The sequence below is a fragment of the Falco punctatus genome, assembly GCF_963210335.1.
Source record: "Falco punctatus genome assembly, chromosome: 3".
In the NCBI taxonomy this organism is placed as follows: Eukaryota; Metazoa; Chordata; class Aves; order Falconiformes; family Falconidae; genus Falco; species Falco punctatus.
Genome location: NC_137582.1, coordinates 103,669,089 through 103,677,452, shown reverse-complemented (window position 1 = coordinate 103,677,452; position 8,364 = coordinate 103,669,089). Strand labels below are relative to the sequence as shown.

At 38.1% G+C, this 8,364-nt stretch overlaps 1 protein-coding gene across 1 annotated transcript in view; it reads right to left on the bottom strand.

Annotated features, from left to right (window-relative positions):
- SLC9A3 (solute carrier family 9 member A3) overlaps positions 1-8,364 on the bottom strand; it is a 101,143-nt gene that overhangs the window by 72,364 nt on the left and 20,415 nt on the right. The window lies entirely within an intron of this gene.

Sequence of the window (8,364 nt, the reverse complement as noted above, 5' to 3'; positions counted from 1 at the left end):
AGGGTGAACAAACAAGGTCTGAAGACAAGAAAAGCATACATATTCTGCTCATTTTAATTATTTCATACAAATAACCTTAAAAGCAAGACTTCATATGCTAAACTTTATTTTAATTATATATATAAAAGAGTTACAATAGTTTGTAAAACCCTAGGAAAAGCTAATTGTTGAAAAATTAAGTTTGCTGACTCCACTAGAACGTATGAAATACTTTTAATCCTAAACCTAAGATTTTTTCCAAACTCAGCCAGACATAGCACCTAGCAATTTGCTTTCCCTGTAGTTTTTGCTTGTTTGCTTCTTTCCTTGGTTTTCACTTTGAAAGTAACCAACACATAAAAATCCTCTTGGACAAAGAGTGCAATGAAGAAAAAATTGCTTCAGTTTTACCAAAAAGACAGTGTATGTGCTTCACGTTCTCTTTCTATTAAACTTGAAATACTTTGCCTTCATAGTATTTTTTTATTTGCAATAGTCCATGTGCATTGCTATCTTCAAGGAAAAGGGTTAGACCTATTTGAAGGAGTGAAAGCAGAACTATGATTTCTACACTGTGCTCCTGGACCAGACTGGATAAAGTTTTAGGGCAATAAGCCTTACAGGTAAACAACTCTTTCCTATTTCCTTGAAGAAACAGCTGACTTTAGGCTCCATCTCTATTACCTTTTTGCTGATTGACAGGGTCAAACTAAGCTAAAGAACTGGTTTCTCTGGCTTGTTCCTATTACAGCAAGTTTTGTGGAACTCAACATCTGCCACTAGTTTTAAACTTTCTCACACTCCTGAACTGCCCTTTATACTAATTCTAATCTCAGCTCCTTTACAGACTTGCAGAATGTGTTCCTGGGGAAAAACTGGCCCAAATAAAATGGAATCCAAAATCCCCATTGCTTCTAGGCTTGCTCCCAGCACAGGTTATATTTAAGGAACATATTTAAACCCCAACTAGTTTCTGAAATTTCTGAATACTGATCTTGTCCCACCTAGGTTTACCTCCCTTCAAAAAGCAAGATGTTGACTCATTATTACAATTGTATATAAGGCTTTAAGCCTTCCTTGTTCTTTTTACTGATTCTTTTTGTTCTTTTTCTTATCTTACACAGTCCTTTGAGTGCTTGAAAATAGCTGATGAGCTAAATAACAAAGCATGGGCATGAAATCTAAAGTACAACATGGCTGGATGTGTTAAGGCTTTGCCTTAAAATTACATGGAAAAATACATGGTCTGATATTATTATTTAATTTCCTTCTAAATCTGTAAACGGAAAAGCAGAAGGGAACTACCTGGTATGAAGAAAAGCTGGTTTTATATATATGCGTGTGTGTGTATGTATGTATGTATTTGTACCAATATGAAAGATATTTTAGACTGATTGAAACTGCTGCCTTATCTGCCATACAGACTTCCTGACAATTGGATAGCGAGTACAATTATGGCACTGCAATAGTTAAGAAAGTGAACAGTAGCCAATAGGTGACGACAGGCTTTATAATTAGGTAATCTAGAACCTTTCGATTCTTACTCTGTTTTTCTGTAGACTGTTGCTCTCTATTGACAAAAATTGAGGAAGGACACCTTTTGTTACTTAATTTCAAGAGTTTACCAACTCAGCTGAAGTGGGAGAACTTCCAAGCCTGGGCATTCCTGTGGTAGGACCATACTTGACAAGCGCACCTTCAGTCGAACCAGTTCTGAGACTTCCGAATTTCTGAAGTAAAACACAGGGACATGGCCCCTTTCTAAATGCAAAATGTACTTAATACATTACTATTGTTACTCATGTGCAATATAGAATCCTAGAATGGTTTGGGTTGGAAAAGACATTAAAGACCATCTGGTTCCAACCCCTGCCATGGGGACACTTTCTTCCAGACCCAGCTGCTCCCAGCCCCGTCCAGCCTGGCCTTGGACACTGCCAGGGACGGGGCACCCACAGCTGCTCCGGGCAGCCGGTGCTGGTGCCTAACTGCCCTCACAGCGAAGAATTTCTTCCTAATATCAGATCTACATCTACCCTCTCTTAGTTTAAAACCATCACCCCCCTGTCCTATCACTACATGCCATTGTAAAAAGGCCCTCGCTAGCTTTCTTGTCAGCCCTTTTAGGTACTGGAAGGTGCTTTTAGGTCTCCCCGGAGCCATCTCTTCTCCAGGCTGAAACAGCCCCAACTCCCTCAGCCTGTCCCTGTAGCAGAGGGCTCCAGACCTCTGATCATCTTCGTGGCCTCCTCTGGACTTGCTTGCAATATCTTAATAATGTTCACATCACTGACTAGAAAAAGTGCAAAACAGTCTGTATTTTGATTTCAAATTCCCTTCAGGTAAAAAGGCACACTTGGATGAGTAGGGTATTCTTCCATTAAATTCTCTTCCATACCAGACCTGGTGCATGACAGGAAGTTGTTTGTATATTAAACTTCGCCTGATCTGATAGCACACAATGGACTGGTAAACTTAAAAACTTGATTCTTCCATTAGGTATATCATCAGATTACTGTTCAGACTCCAAAAAGACAGCATTTCCTTTATTGATTGGCCATCTTGAGATGAGCAGACATCAAAATCCAACCTATTTACTATACTGCTTTAATGTTTCTGTCTTATAGAGGCGTATAAGGAAAAATGTATTGTCAGGCAATAATCACTCTATTTGGGGGGGGCGTTGAGTTTAGATACCTGAAGTACATGCTTCTGAATAACAAATAAAATTCAACATTGACTATTCTGAATTGAAAGAATTTAGTGCTTTGGGAAAGAAAAATTGTTTTGATGCAAAAGGTTAGGACAGAGGGAGAAAAAAAAATAAATGAAATTATAAACACCAGTTTGCATTTTTATGCTGAACATCAGTTCAGTATTAGGTTGTCTGCAACAATAACGTGCTGTATTATTAACAGTTGTCATGCGGCAAGGAAGCTTGATGTCTCCATGAAGGACTATGCTTGAGAAGCAATAGGATGGCAAATTAAAGAGGTAATAAAGGAAGCAGTGCTTTGCAGGCAAGAGAGCTCTGCCTAATCTAAGATACTGAGAATCTGGGCTCACACAGAAAGTGAAATCAGACTAGGAGAAGGTGTGCCTCTAACATCTGAGTGTTTCAAAGATAAGATGACTTTAAAAAAATCTTTCCTAAATTTCTATTTCTGCATTTCCAGCCGTGTTGTCCCTAAAGTGATTAACCTAGAAGCTTGAGAATTTGACCTGTAATTCCACTGACGGAAACAGCAGTGCTCTATATAGTCCTGTCTGGCTATCTATCCTATTAGGACACAATTATCACACCAGCACACAGTGGGACTTGGTCAGGCTCAAACAGATCTTTCCAGCCCATTTCAACGCATCCCTTTGTAACATCTGTTGCCTCTTCCCCATTTGCTAGTGATTTTTCTAAAGTGAGGCCAAATGTCCTAGTGTTCTTGGCTCATCTGTCAATGTCTGTTTAGATCTCTCAAATGTACTCTGTAAATTAAATGTTATTTTATGAGCTCATTAGGAAAGAAAACTAGCAAACATGATAAACAAGGGCTCAATCCCTTTTGTACAGACTAGTCTAATATATGAATTCACTAATTCAACACTGAATGAGGTTTCTAACTCAAGTTCTTTAATTCATAACTTGCAGCTCATAACCTGTAACTCATGAACCTATGAAAAAAACTGTTACCCAGCTGATGAGAAGAGCGCTCATCCTTTCTCCTCTGTCACAGTTTGGGCATCCCCTGTATCCCACAAGCACGTATGAAAGCCTCGGGAGTCCAGCAGCTGTTGGATCCACTTCAAAAACTTTTTGGGTAAGCTGATGCATCTATACCTTCCAGCTGGGAAGTCTGATGTATTTCATCCATATTTAGCAGATTCTTAAGAAACTGCCAGACAATTGCTACTGCAAGGATTATGGCTGCAGGAGACTGCAAGCTGTAGGTAATACTGGCTGCATAATGATCTTTAGCCATTTCTGGCCACCATACCCTGCCAATGTGCTGCCCTTGCTTTGAGCTAATGGTGCTGTTCTCAGCATATGTCAGACCTTAGAGAGAGTTGGCTTAGCCAAAATCTGAGCTGGAGTTGAGTGAACAGTCACACTCATCTTAAACAGAATCTTCTGATCATTATTCTGCTGGCAGTGGTAGGGGTACTCAAAGAAAGGTCTACATGCTTCTCTACTTCAGACCTGTAAATGATTTGTGAAAACAAAATTAAAAAAAAAAGTTCTGAAGATCCTTTTTGAAACGGAACTTCAGCAGATATTCCACTTCTTTGACAAGCTGTATTTGCTGTTTAGCATACTCAAGCATATTCTGTACTAGCCTGACTAATTTTGAACTGAAATTGTTTGAGAGCAAAGAATTTGTCATCTCAAAACTGTCTAACAATTTTGACACTTATTTCAGGTTTCTTTAGAAACAGAGTTCAGCAATATGTAGTCTAATAAGGCATTTAATTTGTAGCTTTTTTCACTAGCAATTGGTGTTAGTGAATGTAATACTTGCATTGCTGTATATATTAGATGTAGATGATTTTAAACAAAATACTTCAAGTTACATGTAACTTTCTTCCAGAAGAGCTACATTCAAACTGTCTGTTCTTACTAATGATTGCGAGCCATTCTGCAAATGACAGTATTTTATAAATTCTCAAGCACACAAGAAATGAGAAATGTGCATTAGAACATGCTCTTTTATTGATATCATCCTTGTCTCTGCAGAACAGTCACTGTACAGTCTGCAACTAAATATGGTTTCACATTGCAGTGAGACTAATAATTTTTCATTGCTCAAAAGGAAAGAATCCACTTGCTCTTTCCTCGATCTTCCTTTTCTAATCAAACACTGTTTTCAGATTCTGCTAACTCTGGCACTTGTCTGCTTGCACTGTGAGCTTACTTAAGCTAAACACACACATATTTTTGCTTGGTTAGTGAATCAGGCCAGCTTATCATGTGATTAAAGGAGCACTACCAAAAGCTGGGGAGAGGGAACTGCACCATTGCAAGCCAGCAGATTAGAGGTCTCAGCTCCAATATAACACCAAGTTCCACATACACTCTCCATAAAAGCTTATTCTCACTGAACTTATTATTGTAAGAAAAACTTATTACTGGAGTAATAAGCACTGTGTTATTAATAATTTTTGCATTAAAAAATCTTGTGTGGACTTGGAATAGCATAAACTTTGCTTAGTTTTCTTTTACAACAAACGCCTGTAGCATGCAAGTCAATCTTTGGCAGTTTATTTTGTAATGTGCTTCAGGTAATACAGGATACTATTGGTAATTTTTTCCTAAAATATGGAAAATCTTGCAATTATTTGTGCTCATTATAAAGAGCTTAGATGGGGAAAATCAGAGGGAAGAGGTTTTATTGTTAATGGGCAATCACTATTACAATAAATATTCAATACAGAGAAACAGAGTTAAACATAATCATCAGAGCACCCATTGTCTCCATTGGCTTTTTAAAGAAATGCACATAAAATACGACAAAGATATTCAGTAAGTGTGTCTCCTCAAGCATTGATAGAATTTTCAGAAAGAAGCATATGGGCTGAAACGCCTCTGTTACCATTCATCAGGTGACTCCTTAAAGCTTAAGTATCTGTAAAGGCTTGAGGTCAAGGTCAACCCTTGGTATCTCTTAAGTGCTATATATAGTCTGAGTATAGCATAACTACTGTACTGTTTTCAGGGCAAAGAGCAGAGAACAGACCTGTGCTGAACATGAGGAGATAGCAGGTTGCACCCTTAATAAAACTAAGGTGGGCTCTGCCCTTTCCAGGGCTGTGATAGCTGACTCAATGTTGTTTGTGGGAAAGAAGAATAATTACTAATTTATCAGTAATGAATTAAAGCAGCATTTTTCTTTCCAGATGCATTCCAGGAAACACTTAAATTCAAGTCTGAAATTATGGAACGACTTAGATTAGTCAGGAAAGATACACTCTCTGCTACAGATGCTCAACAAAATTATTATGTATTATGATACAACATATCAGCACTGCAGTATAGAATACCTCTATGCAGCACAGGGCACAGACCCACCAAGATGCTTATGCTAATTCAAAAATAACTAGCTAAGAGGTCAGCATTGTGGCTGCCTCAGTCGATAGCTCTGTTGCTGTATAATTATTTTTACTGGGAAGCAGGATACGTTATTGAAAGTGGAGTGTGCACTGATGTTGGTCAAGGCTACTATCTCTGTATGGCACCTAGCTGCCCACTGTAGACATATCAGCTTAAGCAGAACTAGCTCCACCTTTGCTATGTGAAGCTGCACTCTGTGATGGAGGCAGATCCAAAGTTTCAGGCTTTGGACAGAAGGATATGCTTCTGTCAAAGTAAGATTCCATTGTACTGCACCATTATCTGGGTGAGTCTATCTGAAGCAATGAGTCATTCATTAAGCATGCCATGGAAAGCATCATGTTGCAAGTTCATCTCTGCTTGCCGTTTTAAGCTGTATAACCCAAACACTTCAAATAGTCTTGAAGGAGTCAGGGACTTATTAGATGTGAGAGAGGTCTGGTTGCTCATACGTTGGGAAAATCCAACTATCCAGTCAGCATCAACTTATTCATAATTGAGATAAAATAGGTAAGTGGATGGGCACAGCATTTCAAAGGAATTCTCACAGACCACTAACTCGGCACATGATTTTTGTGAAATACATGAACCATCAGTCCAATGGAAACAAGAAATACAGACTGTAATCAAGAAACTGATAAACAGAGAAGCAAAAGGAGAAACTCAAGTCAGAACAGTGATTTTAAAGCAGCCTCCCTACCATTAAAACTGACAGCACTGCTGAGTAAAAGCTGAAAAAGGGGCCCACTGCTTGCTGAAAGAAACTTGGGACCTTTGACAGAATATCTAGCAAAGGATATTTCACCAAGTGTGACTGGAGAGAAATCTTGATAATCCCTGTTGCACAAAGAGCCTTCAGCTGCATGATGCAAAAGCATCATGTGCAGCATGCAAAGCTCAAAGAAAGCTGAAAACTTCCTTTTTACTGCATATTAAATGTACTGTATATTAGCAGGTATTCACACTAACATTCACAGTCGTATGTACAGAACAGTCAACTAACCCAGCGCTGGTTTTGTTTCTTTTCAGAAGGCATTACCCTGCAAAGACCTGCAGTGTGGACCTTCAGCTCCATAGAATTCCAGTTTGGCCATCAATATCTTTATGTTCAGATGTGTGAAGTGACCTGTAGGGTTTTAACCTCCAGATAAAAGAATATTTCCATGTGGAATCACTAGGTTTATACAGGATTACATCTTGTCACTACCATTTGGCGTTGCCACAGGCTTGGTAATGAAGAATTGAACAGACAACAGAAACGCCAGCAGAGTACATTTACGCAAAACCACACAAGACCTAGATTTTGAGTCTACAAAGCACATTCATGAAATGCTACAAACAAGGAAAAGTAACCTGGCACGAATAACAGACCAGATTCAAAGTCAGTTAAGACATACTCAAACCGCCATAATATTATGTCTAAAGGGAAAAGCTTCAATGAAGGAAAAAGTTCCCCAGCCACCACCACACAAGCAAAGACATAACTCAGGTAGGTAGCACATCATGTTTCAGAAACCCACTTGCAGCATTAAGTTATTCTTATGCGGTAAAAATACTGTATATTATGTAAAATATATTGTATTATATTTTATATAACAATCTCTCAGAAGATGCTTGTCTCTCATAATTAACCTGAACTACAAGCAGAAGACATTATGTGTTAGCTGTCCAGCTATTTCTCTGGATTTTGCTAGAAAGTACATGAGTTACCTTCTTGTGAAGAACTAATGGTTTAGATAGTCTTTCATTTTCCTGGACAAGTTGCATGGTACTACTCATCAGTACCTGAATAAAAAAGAATTTAAAGTTCCATTTCATAAGCTAGGTTCTAGCACTATACATACAACATGACTAGCAATAAATAATTTTAAAAAAACAACCAAAAAACCCAAATTCTTTCATGCAAGGTTATACATATATCATGACTTGTAAATGTTGTTCTATCAATTTTAAGCTCTTCCAAATAGAAGCATTTATCCATTCATCTGTACACATCACGTATCAACTTTTGGCCGAATTCACGTTATAATACATCAGAATTTACAATCCAACTAAAAATAAAAATGAAAAAATATATATGTGTGTGATCTATAAACAATCTAAGTGTCCGAGTGATGTGTTTCTGTCTCTGCCTATGCCTGTATTTTATTTAACATAAACGACATGGTCCCTGGGATAAAGGGCATCTGTGATTGCCAGACCGGATGAGGACACTTAGACCTGAGAAATACTCTTACTTAGATCTTACATGGAATTTCTTAACATACTGTGAAAAGTGGTCTTAA